The 24235-nt window shown below is 36.9% G+C and overlaps 1 protein-coding gene and 1 long non-coding RNA gene across 3 annotated transcripts in view; both read right to left on the reverse strand.

Moving 5' to 3' along the window:
• The window catches only part of atxn1a (ataxin 1a), a 103329-nt gene extending 97933 nt beyond the window's left edge, over nt 1–5396 (reverse strand). Inside the window, exon 1 of the mRNA XM_079878320.1 lies at nt 5193–5396. The gene's annotated coding sequence lies outside the window, so the exon portion shown is untranslated. The remainder of the gene's footprint in view (nt 1–5192) is intronic.
• Nucleotides 5397–21593: 16197 nt separating this feature from the next.
• Nucleotides 21594–23964, reverse strand: LOC307163514. Of its 2 annotated transcripts, XR_013822092.1 has the most exons (5): nt 23917–23964; nt 23447–23553; nt 22671–22722; nt 22526–22576; nt 21594–22237 (listed from the first exon to the last, which is right to left on the reverse strand). It is a non-coding gene; the product is annotated as an uncharacterized lncRNA (long non-coding RNA). The 2 variants fall into 2 exon arrangements; XR_013822093.1 differs by lacking the exons at nt 23447–23553; nt 23917–23964 and having other exon boundaries at nt 22173–22237; nt 22671–22734.
• Between the last annotated feature and the right edge of the window lie 271 nt (nt 23965–24235).

Below are 24235 nucleotides of genomic sequence, written 5' to 3' on the forward strand. Positions count from 1 at the left end.
ACATAAAGCCATCACGGGGAGTCTAGAGGAAGACGAGCAGCCCGCACGCTGACATCCACTCATTGGAGAAAGGAATGTTTTTCATCTCGATATCAAAAAAAAAGCTCTTGAGCGCTGCAGTACAAAAGCAGGTTGGGGATGTGTACTGCGCCCATGGAGGGAGAGCAAATGAATAGAGCTGAGAGATGAAAGAAAAGGGCTATAAAGGTCTGGAAACAGAATTGCTCAATCGATCCCATTCCCCTCCCATTCCTCGCCTCCTTCTCCCCACCTCACACTCTCTCTCTGCTGTGAGACTTTGACGCTGTGAACGGACATTGAACTCCTGTAGACTCCGTTTAAACAGGGTACTAGCATCTAATCACAAGCCTACAGAGATAATAACAGGTGTAAATGGGGTCCAAAATGTTTTGTGATCAAATCTCTCACATCACATTCAGAAGTAGTCGAAAACGCACGTGACTACATGGCATTTGTAGTCTAAACTCTAATCCATTTTGAGGCGTCCAGGGAAGCAGTGAAGGACCGCCTACTCACCTGTCAATCAACCACTACACTAAAACAAGAATTTTAAAGTCAACATGAAAGGAAAATTCACGTTTTTGATCTTATTGTGAACAACTTGTCCATGCATGTTGCATTTAAAAAAAAAAAAAAAAAAATTTACCTCACAATTTTTAATCACAATGTCATAAAAGGATCTTTGGGCGAAATTACAGACTTTTCTCTGGTGACGTATGCAAGACTTCTCCAATAATTTCGTATACATAAAAGCTTGTCATATGACACAACATCAAGTTGTCACAACACAAGCACCACTGAGGTTTGATGTTAATAATGTGATACCATAATTGAATATGGGGTCTGTATACATGTGTTGATCAATGATTTAATTTGATAGTGAATGGCTCCTAAAATATTCGTTTCCATTTTAAGCTCTGTGGAAATACATGTCTGTGACAACATTTCTGTAAAATGATTTTTCGTTGCCACCAACACTAAACTCTAAACCCTTTTATCATAACTAATGTTTCACATCGTAAGTGCAATGCTGTACCAGATGAGCTACCGAGCAAGTTTACTAGTACATCGGAAAAGCCATTCATGTGGATCTGATTATGTGATGCAAACATCTAAATGAATTACTTTACAAATCATGCCCTATGGTAAAAGTGTTTTGAGGTCATAATAACATAACATTGTGCAAGGAACCATGTGAAAACAATTATTTATTAATCAATAATCATGATTTGCGTGAAAGAATATAAAGTTGTTGGTGTTTACTTCCTCTAGTGTTCATTTCAGCTGGAAACTAGTGAATTGCATGCAAAAATGTAGGTAGAGAATGGGTTGAAAATGTACAAAATGGTAAAACTTAAACTTAAATGAAACCACAGGACTCCTTTTATCTTGAAACTTTTGGACCCCATTGACTTGAAAAGCTGAAACATTATTTAAATAATGTCTCGTCCTTGAGACGTTAAACCGAGATCCCGACTCTCTATTGTCATTAAAAATCCTAGGATGTCCTTCGAAAAAAGAGTAGGGGTTTAACCCTGGCATCCTGGCAAAATTTGCCCATTGGCCTCTATCCATCATGGCCTCCTAAATCATCCCCATATATATACTGCTTAGCTTCATCACTCCGTCTCCTCTCCACCAATAAGCTGGTTGTGGTGGGCGTTCTGGCACGATATGGCTGCCGTCTCATCATCCAGGTGGATGCTGCACATTGGTTGGTGGTTGAGGAGATTCCCCCTTTTAATCCACCAGCACTTGCCAAGAAAAGCGCTATATAAATGTAACGATTTATAATTATTATTATAAATATCATTTTTGGGTTCTGTAGAATAAAGATAATAAGAATGGGTGAACTATTCCTTTAAAATAATGCAAAGTATTCTGCACAAACATCACATGTGTGGCGAGATTAAAACTCAAAAGTATATATGGAACAAGCTGCCAGGTGTATAAAGAAAAAGATGGCCAATTTGTGATCAAATAACCAAGACTCCATGAAGTGTTAGATTTAAGGGGCAACACAGTGGACTGTCATCCCTCAGATTTCAATCACAGAAAAGCAGCTAAAACAAGAAGGTTGGAGCTAAGAGAAGAACTTGGCGTAACATTATGCTGTGCCTTTTATGCTGCAGAACAATGCCACCCGAGTCTTGAGTTCATGCATGCATACCTGTGAGGGAGTGTACTTTAAAAGCTTGCCTGGATAGGTCTAACTTGAAACTAATTTCCCAGCAAAGGGTGAAACCAGGTTGACTTTAGGCTCCACCCCTCCGATGTGTAAACAAATTTCTTGTCCAGTTGGCTCTACTCACCATTTGACTAAATCTTTCCCTGTCAATCACAGTGGAATTATGTAAGCAGTGTCTGCAGGTGGAGGTGTGTCCCTCCATAGTTCACTGGCACTCGAGTGTGTCAAGTTAACCTTGCATGCATCTGTCACAAGCTCAGTTGGGTTCATCGAACTCAACTCCACTGACACTGTAGTAGTTTGAACAGCGCAGCTACTAAGGAGAAATAAGAATGGGCACTTCATAAGTGGCAGGTGTGTGTGTAAAAACGAACAAATGAGCAGACGCACTAGTGCAATTGTGATTAGGCCACTCGGTGTCTTAATTACTGCTCATTAGCATTTAAAAGTAAGTGGTAGTGGGGCCATTAAAAAGAGATTTGCTTACCGAGTTATAGCACTGAGCAATTCACCACCGCACAAATCCCTCTGAAAAAAAAAGCATTCACTGCATAATCAGAGCAGACAGCTTAGTCCCCAGGTTGCAAAGGGCAGCCCATACCGTTTGAAATGTATTACAACCACACAAAAAAGGGGAAACACTAATCCGCTCGCTCTCCGAAACAATAGGATTTTCATTAAAAGCACTAGGATTTCTTAATCATCCAAGAGCCATGGAAATGTACACTAATAATAAACCAAGCATGTGGCGGCAATACAGAACACGGTGAAACTGCAGCACGGTGACCTTGCAAACAATCCGCCTTATTTATTTGAACATGCTGGTCTTTCAACAAGAAATCAAGCGGGAATGTTTCGCTCTATAAATTTCATTTCTCACTACTGCTGTCTTCTTTTTTTGCCTGTTTATGCATGCGAATTCTAAAAGTGAATTAAATCTCTTCAAAAAACTGAATCAAAAGGAAGATGTTTTCTTTCTATTTAAACAGCCCTTTGGGAGTAACAATGTTTCCACAAGGAATTTTTTGCTTCGCTTCACTGCAAAGTCCTACAAGCTGTAAATCTGCACACAACTAAATCCAAAAATGTAAGCTACTGTACATACATTGCATAGAACAGAATAGAATATGCTGCATTTGTCCTATCAACAATGAATCATTGCATAATTAAGTCCATTCAAAAGCAAAAGCTCTACAGTACACATTGCATCATGGTATAGTATAGTATAGTATAGTATAGTATAGTATAGTATAGTATAGTATAGTATAGTTTGTGCATTAACTGCGGTAAACCTGTGCAGAAATATCTACAAAAGAAATTAATAAATTAAAAACTAAATAAATAAAAATGACATTTATTCATTCCAGTATAGTAATAACTTATTTTTATTTAGTTTTCTTTCTCTCTACACTGATCTCTAGTCTAAGAGTGTGTAGTCATCCCTTCATTTGCTAGGCTCAGTAAACGTTTTTATATATGTATGTTTTATTGTTTTTAGTTATAACTGAAGCACTTTAGGCAACAACGTTGCTATTAAATGTGCTATATTTAAATAAATAAAAGTTGAAGTTTGAAGTATAGTTTAGAATACACAGTGCAGTGCAATAAAGTATAGTAGTATAATACATAGTATAAGCAACTGTCCCATGAGCCATGAACCTATTAGCCACAATCAGCTCAAAAGTCAAAACAATGTGTTAAAAAGTATAGTGCGGCATATCATAGTATCCTGCAGTATAAAGTGTAACATAACTGTCATATGACATGTGCAATAAATCGTTGCAAAGTAAACCTCATTCAAATTGGTTAAGGCTATTTGCACAATATAGTTTAGTACAGTGTAGAGTATGGAACTGTTTGTAAAATGCACAAACTCTGGCTACATGTCGCATAGTATATTAATAAACAGAACACACAGAACAGTATATTAGTATGTGACATCATGATACTGGCCGTAACGAAAGACCTACTTAAGGCTGTCTTAACCAACTGTTTACATAATCAGAGCTAAATTGCACCGTTTATTTAGTAAAGCAACAAAACCCGGCAATGCATGTCGGTCACAATGCATCTAGCGCCCCATCAGCCCTGCCAACATGAAATATACACAGCAACAGCTCATTATATAACCAGCCGGGATGAACCGAGTGACATCACGACGGGATACACTCAATGGCTGCGTCTCCAAACCTAGTAAGGCTGCCTACCTAGACAGCAGTATTGGAGTCAATTCAAAACGCGCCAAACAAATCACACTGCGTTTTAGGAATCATACATTATGATGCCCGAAAACGACACATAGCCTACTGGGTATTAAAACACAGCCAGTTTATATTTAATAATAATAATAATAATAAAAGTGACAGTGAAACGGAGACAAATGTTGTCGCATACTATAAAGGGCTATTATCAATTTAAAAGACACTTGCATAAACCGCGTCGCCGAGGAATAAACAGTGCACAAGGGTTGAAATTGCAACTCTTACTAAAACTTCCGCGATTGTGTTTTCACATCAAAAGCCTTCCAGCAAGTGTTGACTCAGCAGAAGTGAGCACGGACACGGTGAGTGACAGTGTCTTTAAAAAGTACAGCTGACTGATCATTAATCCACCGATAACTTGATGTTTAAGTCTATCAGGAGCGATGGAAGAAGGCGGGGTGGCGCAGTTACTCCAGCCCCGGCGAGAGCGCTCCCTGCTCGGGCTTACAGCTCGCAAGTAACCGCCCCGCTTCCCGTGCGCTACTTCAAAGTAGTTATATAATTTTTAATCGAGATGACAAACAGCACATCTTGTACGTCTCGCCCAGTCGATCGCAGACAGGATGACATAATAATTAGTGCAAATGTCACAGTAAATATTTACAAGGGTTTTTAAATAAACGTCACATTCTGTTCCCCCTGCGTCTTTTAGTTCCCAGCCATTTTTCCCAAGCAAACCCAAAAGACAGTTTTGTGCTGGTAACAGAAATGCACGGACTTACTGTACGGTCTAACGGGCAGGGAAGCGCGAGGCTCTCCGTGTTGCCAGGGGCTCCGTGCGTTCTCGCGCACTACCGGTGGAATCGTCTCCCCTCCGCTCGTACAATGATGTCTGCTGCAGCCCGAGCTAATAGCTCTATCGCTCCGTGCCCCCACCTCCAGTGAGTGAGTGAGTGTGTGTGTTTGACGGAGGGAGTGAGTGTGTGGAGGCGTGCGTAAGAGTGTGTGTGAATGTGTAATCCAAATATGGAGCAGTTGGCCGGCCCAGTTAAAGAAGGGGTGGGAGGTTGTTCCAATAAAAAGTGTAAGAAAAACATAATGACGTTTGTGGCTCCGTAAACAAATCGTGTTTTAGAATAAAAAGGGGTTATTTAGTTTCTCTAATTTAAATGATAGAGCGGCGTTCAGCTACTATTTAGTATAACAACACTGGGAAGTTGCACCAAATGTTCAATTCGCTCAGAACAGGGAACGGGAAATTGAAACGGAGTGGAGCTGAAGACGAGTGATTACAGAACGCTATGAGCCATGAATCTGTCACTCCGCTCCACTCATTTAAAGCGATCCAGACCGGCCTTTAGCCTGTACTTTAATAGGCAAACTAAAGACTGTGTGGTATCTTTTCAACTTTGCCAGCGATAGTTCTTTGAAGAAATGTACAAATTAGACGATTTTTGTCTGAAATGTAAGTTTCTCACTTTTAATTTCTTCATTATATTACTTATTAATGAAAGCAATATAACAAAAATATCACAAATAGCAGCATGTCAGTAGTTACCCTTGGCCTTGTATTAAAATAACTGAATGATCTGCATGATTTCCCCCCCAAACCAGTTCAGCCCAAACCTGCAGCCGAATTCATCAAGAAAAGTTCAGAATTCATGGATTCAGTTCAGCCTTCAGAAATATCATGGCTGGATCCGATCACGACAAACGGTAATATATTATCTAATGTGCTACCGCTGAAGCTATTTTAAAATTAAATTAAATTAAAATTAAATTAAATAAACATGAAATGTAAGTTATGATATACTTTTCTTCCCTATTGTGACGTATCCGAGTTAAACAGCTTTTCGAACAAGAAAAAATGTAGGGCGGGACTTGATTTTGTCTGTCAGAAATTGATTGGATCGTCGGATCACCAGTAAACGCATCATCAGAGAAAAGATGTTGCTGCAAGTGGGAGGGGAAGTTATTTTGACTAAAGATTACAAGGCACATTAATTATAATTTAAAAAAAATGCATGGATAAACCATTTATACTAAATACTGCAATAATCATCACTGTGATTGACATGACCAATGAAATCTTTAGAATCTGCTGTGGGGTGGGGTTTGTGCTTAACTTCTTTTTTGGGGGGGGGGGTCCATATTATCCACTTATTTGAAACACGTAAGTAAGCTATTTCCTTTGAATATACAAGACTTCCGATTCATTAGCAGCTATAGGTAAATACTTAGAAGAATAATGAAGTGCAGTAAACGATAAAACTATTTTGTGGATAAAAAACACAAACCAGTGTGTTTTAATTACGATAAGAAATTAAAATAATATGATAACAAATACCAGTTTACAACATCAAGAGACTAAATAACAGTAAAAATAACTTGAAGCAGCTGACACTGGAAGCCTTGTGCATGTTCAATTTAAAATGGCCGAGCCTGTACTCGTGTAAATACTCGTGTAAATAGTCATATTAAACTAATTTTCTGTTCTGCTTGAGTAGAACATTCTGTTTCAACATGACATGTAAGATTATTGTTAATTGTGCTAAGACATACCTGTTTAAGTAACAATGGTAGTCTATAATATTTTCTTTGTATATTTACGCTTGCAATTTAAAACCCATTATGGAGGTGAATAGAATTAGACTAAATGTTAAACGCATGCACTCACACACTGACACATTGTGGTCAGTGTTTGGGAAGGGACTTTCCAGGAGAGTTTGTGCCTGTGTTTCTATGGAGACTATAACATAACCATCCACCACCCTGGAATACATCAGCATATCTGCACTATTATTTAAGAGTTTCAGCACAGCATTTGGTCAAGAAGTTTTACATGTTCAAAACCTGTAAATACAACATTTGAGAACATTGCCAGAACAACCAGAGCTTTAGGAATTACAACAGTCCTCAAAAACACTCAACACTCAAAAAGAGTGGGATAGATAACTCATATCATATGTTAAAAAGGTACATTTCTGAAGAATACGATGACTGCTCTTTTCAGTATAATGAAAATGAACTGGGTTAATCGATTCCCAAAATGACAAAAAAGCAGTATTACAATAGTACAAAAATAATTTTGTGAGAGGAACAGACTGAATTTTAAGTGGTTATTTACCGATAATCGTCTCCACTGAAGCACTGAAATGAAATGAAAAAATGGTGCATTATCACAAAATGACATTGGTTCTTATGCATCTCGTCAGCAAACATTACTGATGTAGTGTCTAATGAGCTACAGAGAGGTGAATAACTTAAACTTACAGTAAACTTGTTTGTCACACAAATATCCTTCAAAATACTTGGAATATAGTGTGCAAGAGTCATATGAAGTGCATTCTGACAGCCCCTTGTCACTTCTATTAATAAGTAAATAATGACATCTTTATTTTATGAGAATCTAAGTGGCAGAAAACTGATAGTAAAATACTGGCGATCTCAAAGGCCCTGTCTCAAACGAATCTAAGCCTTCCTCCGAGTTCGCACTTTCATGATGCAATGGCACTTTGGGCCCTATTTTAACGATCTAAGCGCATGGTCTAAAGTGCACGGCGCAAGCACACTTAGGGCGTGTCCGAATCCACTTTTGCTAGTTTAACGATGTAAAAAATGGTCAGCGCGCCCGACGTATGGTCTAAAAGGGTTGTCCCTATTCTCTTAACGTGCAATAAACCAATGAGAGTCTCATCTCCCATTCCCTTTAAAAGCCAGTTGCGCTCACGCGGATTCACTATTTACATGGCGGAATATGCGAACCCAAAAACTGAACTCGTGCACGAGTATAAAGCGTGCGAGCAGACCATCTACGGGACAAAGTATACGCGTGTTGTGGACCTGCCTACAGGCGCAAAAACATTGCGCCATTAACTTTAGACCAGCTCGCGAGCACCTTTCTGAAACCTAAAATGACAAACGGGACACCCTACGGTCTTGTGGAGTTAAAGGGATAGTTCACTTTGAAATTAAATTTTGGTATGTTTTAGCTTACCTCAAGGGCATCCAAGATGTAGGTGTCTTTTTTTCCACAGTAGTTTCAATTTTGATATTTTTAGGTCAAACCGTTCTTGTCTGTCAGTCCTATAATGCAGGTCTGTGGTCACTGTCTCAAAGAGCATGCACAGAGTCCAAATTAAAACAATTCCCCATCGTCCAAATTAAACAATTCCCCATCGTAAGTACACATTGATGGCCTAAGACACGAAACGAGCGGTTTGTGTGAGAAAACGAACAGTATTTATATCGTTTTTTAACTCTTGTACACAGCCACGTCCAAGTGATCTGAGGGCGCTCGCGCATCCTGGTGTGTGACGTGTACGCAGACTGGTGCATAGAGATATACACTAGAATAGATGCCGCCTTCCGGCATTCGTTCCAATGAACTGCCGTAGCCAAGGCGACGTCTAGTGTATATATATCTATGCACCAGTCTGCACCAGATCACTTGGACGTGGCTGTGTACAAGAGTTAAAAAACGATATAAATACTGTTCGTTTTCTCACACAAACCGCTCGTTTCGTGTCTTAGGCCATCAATGTGTACTTACGATGGGGAATTGTTTAATTTGGACGATGGGGAATTGTTTTAATTTGGACTCTGTGCATGCTCTTTGAGACAGTGACCACAGACCTGCATTAAATGACTAACAGACAAGAACGCTTTGACCTAAAAATATCAAAATTGAAACTACTGTGGAAAAAAAGACACCTACATCTTGGATGCCCTTGAGGTAAGCTAAAACATACCAAAATTTAATTTCAAAGTGAACTACCCCTTTAACAAACACGTGCACGTGGCAGCCTATAAGTCCACAAGACCACAAGTGCATGAAGTGTGCCATTTGGGACAGGGCCAAAGACTGTTGCAAAGGATAAGAGTGAGTGTGAATGTGTATGTGTGCATGAGTGAGTGGCAAGCTCTCTGTGGATGGGCTATTGATCTTCTGTGAGGAGGGTACGTTTAGGCCTTTCCCTGTGGGCCTGCTGCTGTTTACACTTTGTGCCCTAATGATCAGCCACTGCTTCTCCAACCCACATCCACATGCTAGACCACACAATCATACACCGCCTGTTAAAAAAACACATGCAGCATTATTCAATATGAAAATGAAGGATGTTAGCATTTTCCTTTCTCTAAATACCGACAGACTGAGTTGTCTGTACCTGTTTTCGCACCACACCCAAGCACTGAGACTATCTGCCTGTCAAATCCACTGCACAGCATGCACAGCACTCCTTCTTCCCCTGGCATGTCAGATGTTCATCTGTGTATCAGCCACGCACTTTATGCCAGTCTTTACTCCGCCTGCAAGCACAGTCACGCTCGGTAGGCATCTTGTCAAGTTGTATTCACTATGATGGAAGGACGTGTTGATTCCCATACCTTATTTCTGCTCTATTATCGCAGCCACAGATGTCTTGAAGTTGAATAGAGTTTGGGTTGTCTGAGGAAGAATGTGTGCGGATTATGGGAAATGGAAGAGGGTTGTTTCTGAATGGGTTTCATCAAGACGTCTGCCCTCTACTGGTCACAGAAAGAGGTTTATTTCTTAACTGAACTGAAGCATTAAAAATATATATTGTGAAATGTGAGGGTGGGTCAGTGAGAAATAAAAGTGTTTTAATAAAGAAAATGAATAATCTATTTCGTATAAATTTACTCTTTGTATTCATGCAGGCAATGGTTTTGACGAATTATAACATATTTGCCTTAAATCTTTAATACATGTGAGTGGACACTTTTTTTTTTTTTTTTTTTTTAAATATATTAAGGTAAAAAAATTAGCTTTTTTCAAGTATTTGAATATTAATATTTTCTAAGAAAAAATAATAAGAGATTATACCAAATAAGACTTTTTCTCTTTGTTAAGATATCAGTTGTATCACTTGTAAAAAAAAACATCACAATAAATATTCATTCTTAAATAAAGATGTATTCAAGGCAGTTTATGAATGAATTACATTTTTTATTAAATTAATTTTGGACAAAACAATATTGACTCAAAAGTAATGGCACACATTAACATGAAAATAGCTTTAACAAAAACAGTATAGAATAAGTTCTATACTTTAATACCAAGTTCAATACTTAGGTTTTTTTTTTTTTTTTTACTAAACCAAAGTATGAAAATAGGAATTTCTAATTCTTTGGCAAACAACGCTTGCTTAGCAAACATCAGTTATTACACATAATAATATAATAAAAACAGTGATTGGTGTATTTTTCAGGATAGTCCCTGCAATACTTGGCTGAAAAAGAATCAGTAATTTTTTCTGCTGTATGTCGAGAGAACTTTATATTAGACGACGTTCCGCTTGAGCTTTTAGCAAATAGAAACTGCCCACACAGGTCTCTCTAAATTAGATTCATCTGTTGTATAAACTTGACAGGGAAAATGTTCCCTTATCAGCCCTCACTCTCTCTGAGCTCCTTATGAGTTTCCACTGTAATAATAATTTATTGAATGTGAGATTGTCTTGATGTGATAGTGGATAATGCATCACTAAATCAAACCTCTTCGGCATTTTTCACAGTGCTGCGCATACATGCTTCAATCTGTGCTGGACTTCAGAGAACGTCTGTGTGGATGATCTCTGTACTTGTAGCTGTAGACATGAGAACAAATGCATGTGTGGGTGTTTGCTTTTGCACACTCTTCTCTAAATTTATTTTACACTTAAATGAACTCAACAAATAAAGAGTGCTAAGGGATTTATCTTGAGCAATAATCTTACATCTACAGCCAGAACACTCTCTCCTCCGATCTTTAGTATAAATGTTTGGTCTGCCTATATAAACAACTGTTATTTAAATCATACAAAAAAAAAAAACAGCTTAAGAGATTTCAATGTATTAGCTACATATTAACTAGTGGATTTAGATGTGTGTTTATACTGTAGCTATATTGACACTGTATTATGACATATGTTTATGTTTTTAAGTTCATATTCATGTCATATGAAGTGTGGTCTACACATGCAGATGTTATCATGCAGTTTGACAAATATAGAATCTGTTATTTTATAACTGAATTTTTGACTGACATTTGAAAGGACAAAAATAGGAAAGAGGGATGTAGTAGGCCTACTGTTTAGAAGTGAAGGAAAAGAGAACTGCTGCAGAATCATCTGTTTAAAGTCTTTATTTGGGGTTTTTCCTTTTTTATACCTATATATGTTTTATATAGATACGTTTTTTTTATATGATGTGTTTATGTATATGTTTCAAAAGCTTTTTTTTTTTTTTTTTAAAGAGGCCATATTATGCCCTTTTACATACTGTTGATTTTGTTTTTGGGGTCTACAAGAATAGGTTTCCGTGCTTGAATTTTCCAAAAACATTATTTTTTAAAGGGGTGGTTGATTATGATTTCACTTTTCTTACTTTAGTTAGTGTGTAATGTGTAAGGACTACAACAAACGGCTGGTATGGAAAATTTACATAAATTCAGCCCCCAGAAACTACACATAAGCTACATAAATTCATCTACTAACCATTCAAAAATGTCCTGTTGTATTCTACATGTTGCCACTTCTTCTTGAGTCTCTCCATCTTTTTCTGACTCCGGTTTGAACATAAAAGGCTAAAAGTTTTTGAAATTTTCAGTGCATGTCTGTGTGAGGAGGTAATCGAAGCTCCGCCCTCTGTGCCGGGAGCAGCAGCTCATTTGCATTTAAAGGGACACACACAAAAACGGTGCGTTTTTGCTCACCCTCAAAAAGTTTTAACATGACACAATTTTAACATGCTATGTAAAAATATCTGTGGGGTATTTTAAGCTAAAACTTCACATACACACTCTGGGGACATCAAATACTTATTTTACATCTTGTGAAAAGGGCATTATACCACCCCTTTAACATATTTTACTTTGTTGCAGCACCTCACTTCCCAGTCTGTCTGTTTTTTTTCTTTCTGTCTCTATGAAGCCCCTCCTGTTGAAAAGCGTAATGTGCTCTGATTGGTCAGCTGGACCAGTTTGTTGTGATTGGTCAACCACTTCAAGCGACTTTTTAACACACTACTAATGCAACTCAACCATGGCGTAAAAACAAACGCCCCTCACAAATGTTTTTTTGCATATGTCTTGGGCAGGAATTATTTAAATTAGGATTTATTTAAATTAGTAATATTGTGACGTGTATACATTCCAGGAAGAAAACTCAAGACTAAAATCAAGGTGTTTGAAGTGGACTTTGTGCTATGTAACTTTGCAGACCTTTTTCATGCGCACACAGCAACATTACACACTATAGAAAGTTGAAAATATAAATAAAAGCATAATAGTTCCTTAAAGTTTACCACAAATTCAGTAGCCTAATCACTGAAAGATGCCTGTGGAAATAAGTCATGTGTTTCTGAGGAGCAAACAATAGGACTTTTTGTTAGGATCTCAGATAAAACACAGATACATAATAAAACAGTTCTGTTATTATTTATCACATTATTGTTTACAAACAACTTTATTGTGTTAAAGAAACTGTTTTCTATTTTAATATATGTAACCCTGAACCACAAAACCAGTCACAAGTCGCACGGGTATATTTGTGGCAATAGCCAACAATACATTGTATGGGTCAAAATGATCGATTTTTCTTTTATTAGGATATTAAGTAATGATCATGTTCCATGAAGATATTTTGTAAATTTCCTACCGTAAATATATTTAAAAAAAATGTTTTTGTGAGTGAATGCAACACAATCGTGAACATAAATGCACAACTTTAAAGGAGATGTTCTCAATGTTTCGAGATTTTCAATAGTTGTATCTCGGCCAAATATTGTCCTATCCTAACAAACCATACATCAATGGGAAGCTTATTTATTCAGCTTTCAGGTGGTGTATACATCTCAATGTCCAAAAACCCTTGACCCTTGTGACTGGTTTTGTGGTCCAGGGTCACACATGTTAAAATATAATTTATTCCTGTAATGTTAACGCTTAATTTTCAGCAGCCATTACTCCATTCTTCAGTGTCACATGATCCTTCAGAAATCATTCAATATCAATATGTAACATTCCTGTGTGTGTGTGTGTGTGTGTTTTAAAGTCATAATTAACAAAGCAAAATTAATGGTTGGGAATCACTGCTTATACTACAACTGATATACGAGGTATTCAGTCACTGGTGTGACACGAGCAGACAGGCAGGCACAGACAAAGCCGGGAATTCTCCAGCGGATATTTATCAGATGACAGTGTAGTGTAAACCTCAGCATGGCATGCTGTTTCACATTAGCATTTCACATCCCTACCATTCTCAGCATTCCATGTGTCGTGGAACATACATTCAGTTATCTGGTGCTTTTTGCATGCCATGAATTTGAAGCTACACACTGCTCTGAAGCAGCTACAAGAAATAGTTCTCAGATAAGACATGAAGAGTGCTATTATCGTGCTATTAACCACCCAATTTAATCAACATGTTTGATAAAGAAAGATTAATGCTAATCTTTGTATGCCTAATGCGATCTTCAGAAAATTTAGCGTTAATTAGTGGTTGGAAAATCCATGAGAACATGCAGAGTCAGGGAGAAATCTTGCCCCTCACCGTCACAGAGCCAGATAGAGCAAGCAAGCGACAACATCTGAATTATGCAGAACGCAAGATCAAAGGTAACTCATCTAACACTTATCACGCCACATTCAGCAACACAAGGCGGGAATCACAGAGAGAAAGCCAAGAGCTACAGACTATAAACCCCCTTTGGAGCTCTCTCTCTCCTTTGAGACTTTGAGGTGCTCTTCAGATGGACGGATAATGCCTCCAAAAGCATATGCACCTGGAAAAGAGGCTGGCTGAGGAACCTTGCCATTCAAACAGTTATTTAGTCATTAGAGAGAAAACACTGATGTATCTTCAGGATCTATAGTTCCTGAAGCAGAAGTGATGTGTAGTTTACTTCTGCCTTCTTGAAGTTCAATTGGACTATTTCTCATTATGTTGATTTGTTTACAGTACAATGCTGTTGCAAATGTTCAGTGCATGTGTGTGTGAGGTAAAAGCACACAAGCTCTTGTAGCTCCGCCCCCTGTGCCGGGAGCAGCAGCTCATTTGCATTTAAAGGGACAGACACAAAACGGTATGTTTTTGCTCACCCTCAAAAAGTGACAACTTTAACATGCTATATAAAAATATCTGTGGGGTATTTTGAGTTAAAACTTCACACACACACTCTGGGGACATCAGAGACTTATTTTACATCTTGTGAAAAGGGCATTATACCACCCCTTTAAATTCAGAATTTTGTCCAACCCTGCTGAGGGTGAGACCATGTCCCATTAGGGGCCGTTTACATGACACCGTTTTAAAAATGTAAAACATTTTGGCCGTTCATCTACACGACAACAGCGTTTCATTGTTGTGTAAATGTACCCTTAGTTTGCACAGGAATCCAGAAATATCGGTTAACATTATCCGTTATGATAATAGGGCTTGGTGGTGACATCAACTGTAAAGGAAAATCATTATAGAGTCAAAGGATGTTACTACATTTTGTAATGATGAATCATTCACTGTAATACCAGGGATCAGTTTTGATTTCATGCTAACTTTAATCTCAGACAGCTCAGTTATACGCTTGTGTTCGGAACAAGTGAAAGAGGCAGAAAAAGAGAGTAAAAAGCCGAAGGAGTGAGAGAGAAAGCCATTGGTTAAATATTGACATATGGAGAGAGCAGCCCTGACGATACATTAACCCCCTGTCACTTACTAGCTCACACACACACATGTAACACGCAGTGACATTAGCATGCTATACAGCATGCAGAGTGTGTCCCTGTGAAAGAGGGGTCGATCTAGGGGTGGCTGAATTATGGATGAGAGAAACAGCGGCAGGCGGTGAACAAAATGGGAATCAGCTTTCGCAGCGGCTGCTGTAAACTGTGGTGGAACAGAGATGGACGTGAGTCAATGGGGTTTATGAGCTGAACTGATAGGGAACTGGTGGGAATTTCAAGGGATTAGCAAGATGCATCAAATGGCACAAACTATTAAATGAGTTATAAATTCAGACTTGATGTGTCTGTAGATCAGTGGTTCTCAACCAAGGGGCCGGGACTCACTAGGAGGCATTAGCACACTTCCAAGGGGGCTGCGAGATGACTTAAATCGATTTAAAATAATATGTGTTTTAAAATAAGCTAAAAATCAAGATGTAAGCTGAAAAAAGATTTCTTATTTTAATTTGTTCCCTTAAATTCCGCCATAGTTTTTTTAAGAACCAGGGTTAACATGAGCATATCCAAGCATAGGCTATTAATATTATCAGGTAGAAATGTAGAAAAGTAATTTAAATTAATTGTTAATAAAAAAAAACATGCAAACCATGAAGAACATTCAGCTATTGGGATTATTATTTATAATTATTAATTTAATTATTTGAATATATTGCCACTCCCAGTTTCTTTAACCCTTAAATGCATGAATGTTTCACCAATCATTATTACATATTCAGGTCTTTAGTGACCCGGATCTATTTTCAACACGGAATAATTTTTACCAGTTTCGACAATATAAGACTCTCCTGATATTAGAGAAACAATTACAGAAGAATAAAATTTTGGAGCTTGGAAGGGTTCCCAGTGCATTCAGCATCTGGCTCATATTCGCGATCTCAAACATATTCTCAAAACTATCATTTTCAACATCTTCAAAATCAATATTTTGATCACTGACAGCTTCTTCAGCAGATCCACCATCAAGTGACTGTGACTGACTGTGATAGCATTCAGTACTTAGTAAATCGCTGAGCCATTTCAAGTTTTGCTGATGATACTTCCTATTCTTTTGTTTTCTGCCTGTGGTAACTATGAGTGAAACTTCACAACATCATTGTGTATCAGACATTGCCACCTTGTGGAATAAAGGTGAATGGCACTTATTCAGTCATCAAAAATTCAATTATTGTTGTGCAGAAAAAATATATACTTACACTGTTATACACCTTGGGTCGTTATCGACCCTATACAATTTTTACAAAAAATAAATGGTAAAACAGGCGTACTTATATATTATATACATTATATATTTATAATGAATTAATTTAGGAATGCTTAGAAGGTTGAATGAGGAGGAGGGCAGTGAATGACATCCTGGGTCACTAAAAACCCGAGGTATGCATTTAAGGGTTAAATACAAAGTTTAAAGCAGAATCAGAAATTTCTTGGGGGGCCTTAAAGTATTATCTTTGACAATGGTGCATCAAAGTGTTGGACATTTATGACAATGGAGTCATAAATGTTTGAGAACCAATGCTGTAGATTACTATTGTGTTATAAAAAAAAACATTATTTTTCACATACTGTACATTATTGTAGTACCTCAAGTCCAAAACCACACTTGACCCATTTGACTTGACTTGACCCCACCCAAACACTTAGACACTCATATCTTCTTTTGTGATCAGCGGAAGAAGAAGAAAAGAATACAGGTTTGGAACAACACAAGGGTGAGTAAATATAGAATATTATATCCCTAATTTGAACTACCCTTTTAATACAAAGTACAAGTGTTCTATTCTATCACCAATCTTTAGTACTAAACATCACTGTTGACAGGCGATATGTTTCTAGTGTGTAACTGCAAAAAAAAAAAAAAATGCCAGTCACATTGATTTATCATGTGAAGGAAGAGTTCAGTCATTGCTAGAACAAGGACAGACAAACACAGCATCATCAGAAACTTTCTTTTCAGATTTCTCTTTTTTTTCCATGAGCTGATTGCTCATTAGCAGCGGATCTGCAGAGAGATGACGCTCCTTCGACACGGTATTTTGACTACTGACTGAGAGAACAAACTGTGAAAACGCGAGAGTCTATCTATCGCAGCATCACATTTTTTCACCTTAATCTTTCATTCCTATTAGTGATGGAATGGCACATGGACCTGATGACCTCAATCCATCCATTGATGTTAGCATCACTGAAGCATGTACAGGTATGAGTGCGTAACTCCCTCGTGACTGCAGAGTTCGCTGTGGAAAACAAGTAGTAATGGCATAGTACAATTAAACAGATAATGGTTTCAGAAGATCTGACAGAAGAAGAGACAAATGTAGCACTTTTCTCTCTTCATTTTGTTGTTTTTAATGACTGGAACAACTTGTTTATATACATTAAAAGGTACACTATGTAATTTATTTTGTTCAAAATTAAAAGAAAATTTGCATATGACAAAACATCATCAATCCTTCTTCCAAAATGTGTATATTTCTTACCCTGAATCACTATGGTAAGCCTATTATAAGTGTTTATACTTTAGACCTAGCAGGATGGTTTTCGTGGGAAACTGTGTACATACCAACCTCACTCACCCGTGTGTGTCTAGTCATATCCGTAAATCCAGAAAAGTTGCAGCTACTTTGAAGTGTGTATGGTGTGGCAGTGGCATAGGTTAATTGTCACAAGGAGCGAGAAAGGTTAACATGGAGCAGCAAAATCTCGAACCTCCAGGGAATAATCTTCTTTTTTTTTTTTTAAAGGTGAACAGAGGAGAGTCTGCTGACAAAGAGAACGTGCAGAGCTCGTAACAAAATGAAAATCAACATTGGCTTGGGAGAACTGAGCGATTTGAAATGTTGTAAAAGCGATGCAGCGATGGAGTTTTTATTACTCAACAGGTGAGTATAAGGTATTTTATTGAACAAATAAATTGCCATATGTAGCTCTCTAACAGAGTTTATTGTAAAGAATCATTTATTGTGAAGGGTCATATCATCCGCACAGTCGAGCAGAGCCAAAGCACAACCAAAACAATGTTCTTCCGCAAAATGGATGCAGTTTTGTTTTTTAACCGCTAGTTACAAAGTGCACCTTTAAATTAGAGTTTCAAAATAAATTTGAAGTACTTAAGATACATTTTTTACTCCACTGTATAGAAGAGCCAATGTTTATCTCTGAAAATTCTAATACAGATAGGACCAAGATTACAAAATGTGATCGCTGATAAAAAAGCAAAGTTAATAAATTAACTGCATATGTCTGCTCTTCATTCTGTTTGAGCAAAATGAGAGAAAAACTGCTCAAGATGGAGTGACTATTTATTATTATTTAGAATTTTTATTAATTGTATATAAAATAATTATATTTTTAGATTTTTTCCTAATTTATAATATAGTTAATTATTTATTATTTTTATTTTATTTTATTACGGATAACACACACACACACACACACACACACACATACAGTATATATATTATTTAATTTGTATCTATATATATTCTTTAATTTGTATAGAGAATGGGAGAAGTGGAGAAATGTCATTAAATATTTAATTAAATATGTCTGTGTTCTCAGTAGGTCTTTTAATTCAGATTTGTCTATGCACTACACTAAACAACATATTTCAAAAGAAGCCTGGGGCATGTGAAGCCTATTGAATCAACATTATCCAGCACACAACGTACTGTAAGAGCAGCGTCTGATAAACAGTCCTGATCAAGTGTCCCAGATCTTTGGTGCTTCTGAAGGGTTGTTGAGCATTGTCTCGTGGCTGTTACAGTGTACACTTTTCTTTAACTTATTTTTTTGTTCCCTAGTTTCTAGGTCAAGGGCTCCCCCTATGGCAAACTGCCAGTTGTAGCCCAGTCTCACATAACTCAGCACAATAAATCAAGCCTCCTCTGAGTTTCTGCTGCCCTGCCCTAGCAACCTGAACTTGACACATAGTGCACACACTTTATTACTCGCAACAGCTAATAGATAAAGAATGTGTGCGTGTGTGTTTGTGTGTATTTAAAATGAATGTCTTTCTCCCTGCCCTCTGGCAAGTTACATAATATGACAGTCACAGTCTGCTCACAGTCTGGTTGAGTAACTGGTTTAACCTACGGCTGGATTCTCTTCAGGGAGTTTGTGAGTGCTTATGTGAGATGTTTGTTGCACAATAGGTAAATATATAAGAGGTAGATTGAATGTAGTAAGATTACATGGGCAGTTTCAAAAGATGATTTTGAAAGTATGCTTTTAAACAAACATACAAAAACATGTTTAATAATCAAACATATGTTAAAGTATACTTTTTTACACATATACACGAGGGTCCGCGTATAGTGGTATGTGACGCAAATTTCATCACCAGAATCAGGGTTTTAGCTGGGCAGGATGTTGCTGTTGGGCCCCCTTGAAATCAGGTTTTGGTCGCCCTGATTTTTGTAATGCGCATTGAATTTGTTTTGAACTAATGGCAACACTGTCCCGGCCAGTTGTTTCACAGAAGAAAACAAAACTAAAGGTTGGTTACACAACAATGATATACTAAAAACGGAAACGTTTTTCCTTTATTTTCGCCGTACAGATGACAACGTTGTTAAAGTGATCCCCATTCACATGGATCCGCGAAAACGATTAAAAACGCTGTATTATGTATGCCAGGCCAGTAGTTGGCGATGTCACTTTGAAAATAAACACTACATGCCTATAGACTGAACAATACACATGCGCCACTTTCACAAATGCACAATTTTGTAGTTTACATGATAACAGTATCGTTTTCAAAAACTTGAAACCCATTTTGAAAAGTTTGTGTTTTCAGGCCCCTAAAATGGCGTGGTCATGTAAATGAACAGCCGTAATAAAATATTATAGTTGAAAAATTGTGTCGTGTAAACGGCCTCTTAAAGAGTAGTACAACACCAACAACAAACATACCGGAGACTGCAACAACAATACTGCCCTACAAAACAAAAAGGCAGTAACTGCATTTTTGGTCAAAAATTAGTTATTATCATTTTCATGACATTCAAGGCATCCTTTGTTATGTGACAAAACATCTTATCTCAAATGTGTGTCGTTTTGGAGAAAAATGGTAATAGTTTTTGGAGAATCTGTAGTTACTGCCTTTTTCCTTGGTATGGTGCCACGTTTTTGGTAAGTAATACAAAGCAAATTTACAAAGCAAGAATACAGTAACTGCAAAATAGGGGTAAAATATCAAATTAAATATGAGGATTGATATGTACAAAGAATAAGCTAATATAACGTAACAAAACAGCCACATGTCCAATAATCTACCTACAACTACTTAGGCTGGATGACAGGATAAATTTAAAGTCATTTTTCTCAGTTCTGCACTCTGCGTAGTTACTGCCTTTTTGCTTTGTAGGGCAGAATAGACGCCCGCATCAAGTGCTTGTGTGAGGTCTATTTTATTTTAAGACATTTTTGTCAGTCACAACTTCTGGAGTAAAAAAGCACAGACACTGGACAAAGATGATCTTTGCGGATGTGAAGTAAAAATCAAAAAATTTGTGCACGCTATTAAATGGAGTAGGCCATACTTTGAAAGGCTATGCGTTCGACTGTATCCATATGCTTAAAAATATTCTAATAATGGGCTTTAATATTCTATTTACCATTTAAAAGTTTGATTTAAAAAAAAATTAATAGTTTTATTCAGCAAGGATGAATTCAATTGATCAAAAGGGACAGTAAAGATTTTTATAATGTTACAAATGATTTCTATTACAAATACATTCTGTTCTTTTGAACATTCTATTCATAAAAAAATCCTGAAAAAAAAAATATATACTGTATCACGGTTTCCCCAAAAATATTAAGCAGCACAACTATTTTTAATATTGATAATGATTTTTTTTTTTTTTTTTAATGTTTACTTGAGCACCAATCCAGCATATCAGAAGGACGGATTTCTGAAGGATAATGTGACACTGAAGACTGTAATGGCTGCCATCATAGGAATAAAGGACAAAAGAAAACCCAGTAGGGGTTCAGCGAAAAATCGGCAGCTGGCAGCAGGAAGTAGCTGCCACTGGCAGCTGACGTCAGCTGCCGCTAATAACCGGAAGTCGGAGGTGGATGCCGCTTTTAGCAAGGCAAATAAATTATTATATCAATGTATATATATAATTTTAGTACTTATTTAAATAAATTACTTAAATTTGTAATTATTTTGTAATTGGTTTAAAAAGGTTTATCAAATATAAATTAAGAACCGAAGATCATAGAGATAGTACAAAAAACAAACATTAAACTACACTTGAAATTATGAATTTGTACGTGTATAAATATAATTTGTGCACATGTTTGTCAAAAAATGAAATATATACATAAATTAATGCCTATATAATAATATTGTATATTTATTAAACGTACATAAACATTCATTAAACAAATAATGAAAGTCATGTCTAAAAGAAGAAAAAAAAAACATTTTCTCAATGACCTTTATTTAAAAATTATATTTTTCTATCATTTAAGTTCAGTTTTACATTTGTAGTATTTCAATACATTCTTGTCTTTGTTTTATAAAACAGCTGTAACTTTGAAAACAGGCTTGATATTTGTTGTTCTGAAATCGGAATGAACAACAATTCTGAACTAGATGTTAAAGTTCATAAAAAACTAAGTTGGCTTGAAAAAGAAAGTTTGAAAACGTTTTACAATGTTCTAGCATGGTTTAACATGTTTCTAGTGTTAGGGAATAACAGCTTAAAGACCCAGGACCAGATATGATGAAAGAAGACCAGGAGTCGTGAGGTTCAATCAAATAAGTAAAAATTTACTGAAGAATAGTTTCATCGGTAGAGCCAGGCGTCAAAGTCTCACGGGGTCACAAGCCAGAGACTCTACTGTACACAAAATCTCACACCAGTTATACCATTTCCAAGGGCATGATTGACATCAGTAAATACAGGTTGGCTACTTCTCATTGGTAAAAGAACAAAGTTAAAACAATTCTACACTTATGGATAGACAGGAGGGTAAGTCGACATTGTCATCCGAGTCCAAGATGGTCCGGTGATGACCTCGGAGGTCGTAGAAAGGCGTCTTGGGGTCAGCTGCTGCATATCACAAGACCTGCACAGAACATTCAACACACACACACACACACACACACACACACACACACACACACACACACACACACACAATGGAATCGCAGTTCCTCCAAAAGTAGTACAGATAATGTTCACTTTAAAGAAAAACACATAAAAGTACAATTCTGTGAATCAGATCACATAGTGTTTAACCCCTGTAACCTTAAGATTAGTAAGAAAGACAGATGTTAGAAAAAGATAGATAAGTTAGGTATAAGTAGATAAGATAGATATGTTATGGGGAAACAAAATCACCGTAATAACTTACCATTAGCATGAATACACTGCAGTCCACAGATCCCAACTGAGCTGGAACATCCTGGGAAAAAAAAATCTAAATGGAAAAACTAACATTTTATTTATACACTAAAGATAGCAAAGAAATCAAAATTGTTGTAACATGAAATCAATACCTTATTTTTAACAAGCTTCCAAGATCCCGGATCCATCTTTATTGCAACTGAGCTTAAAAAGAAGGGGGAAAAAGTTAGTTATTTTACACACACGAGAGAAAGAGAGAGATGAACTCCGTGTTGAACCACTTAGCCATGTTGCAGCAGTAGACAGTAGCATACCTGAACTAGGGAGCAGGTGTAATTTATTTTTTAAATGCCATTGTCTATGCCTATCTAAAGCCAGAGAACAAAGTGTTGAACTGAACCACTGGACTAATATGTAAAACTTTGAAACTCGGTTTCACAGATAGGGTTTAGATTATGCCAATATTAGGCCTTAGTGCAATTAGGACTTTTATAAATATGCCTTAGAAAAAACATTACTGTTGTGAATCTTAAAAGAAACAATGGCACTGATATTTTAAGATACACAAGTGTAATTTGCTTTCAGTTTAACATGCATTTTAGTCTGGGATTAGTTTGAGCCTTGTCTGTGAAACTGGGGGTGAAAGTTATATGGAAAAAGTGAACAGTTCCAGTATATTTTGAATAGATATATATAAAATAATTATTTTATATTTTATATATATATATATATATATATTCTGGTCTCATCTGGTGATTGGGTCCCATCCAAAACATGATCAAACTAAGAAAATAAACAGACACTGAAATGTCAAATTTTCGATACAATCTAGAATTTGTATAAAAAAAATAAAAAGATAAAAAACAGAATGCCTTTTGCCTGCTTTGATCAAGACAGGATATAATACGTGAAATGTGTGAAAACATACCAGTGAGTTTGGTTGGTTTTGCAACTGGAAATCTGGGGTTTCCTTCATGGCACATATGTTTGTCCATCCCCAGCAATCTGTGACAGGCTGTGGTGAACTTGGTGAAACTAAAAAACAGAAGTTTAGTATATGGTGAAGTAATGTTGATTAAAATGGTGTTGTATTAAAACATAAGTTAGATCATTTGGGATATGTTTTGTTAGCGTTGCACGTACGTGTATCATAAAGGCTTTATGACTCAATCATAAAGACGCTAATATTTAATGATAATGGTAACGTAAGTTAGTATTTTAAATTAATGATAGCCCCTCACAAACCAGGAGCATACGGTGCACAAGCTGCGTTTCTACAAATGATTAAATTAACCAATTCAACTTAAGTAGTCACAGATACACTGTCTCTAACATAAAAGTTAAACTCCAACGTACAGAGCAACAATTATTTATTAATCTGATAATATACGAACTTACCGAGCCAAATACCACCGCCATTACTGAAGATTCACTGGCGCCACCATTGGCTGCTGTCGCTTGACTTCCAGGTAAATGTGATTGGTTGCTACTACGTTGGACGATACTGATTGGCTGCTACGAAATGGCAGGTCCCTCCTAATATGGCAGGGCTTCCGGCTGTCAACGGCAGCTACTTCCTGCTGCCAGTGGCAGCTACTTCCTGCTGCCAGCTGCCGATTTTTCGCTGAACCCCCTCTCAGAAAACAGTTATTTTAAATTGTAATAGTATTTCACAATAATACAGTGTTTACTGTATTTTAGATCATATAAATGCAGC

This window comes from Squalius cephalus, assembly GCF_949319135.1.
Source record: "Squalius cephalus genome assembly, chromosome: 8".
Taxonomy (NCBI): domain Eukaryota; kingdom Metazoa; phylum Chordata; class Actinopteri; order Cypriniformes; family Leuciscidae; genus Squalius; species Squalius cephalus.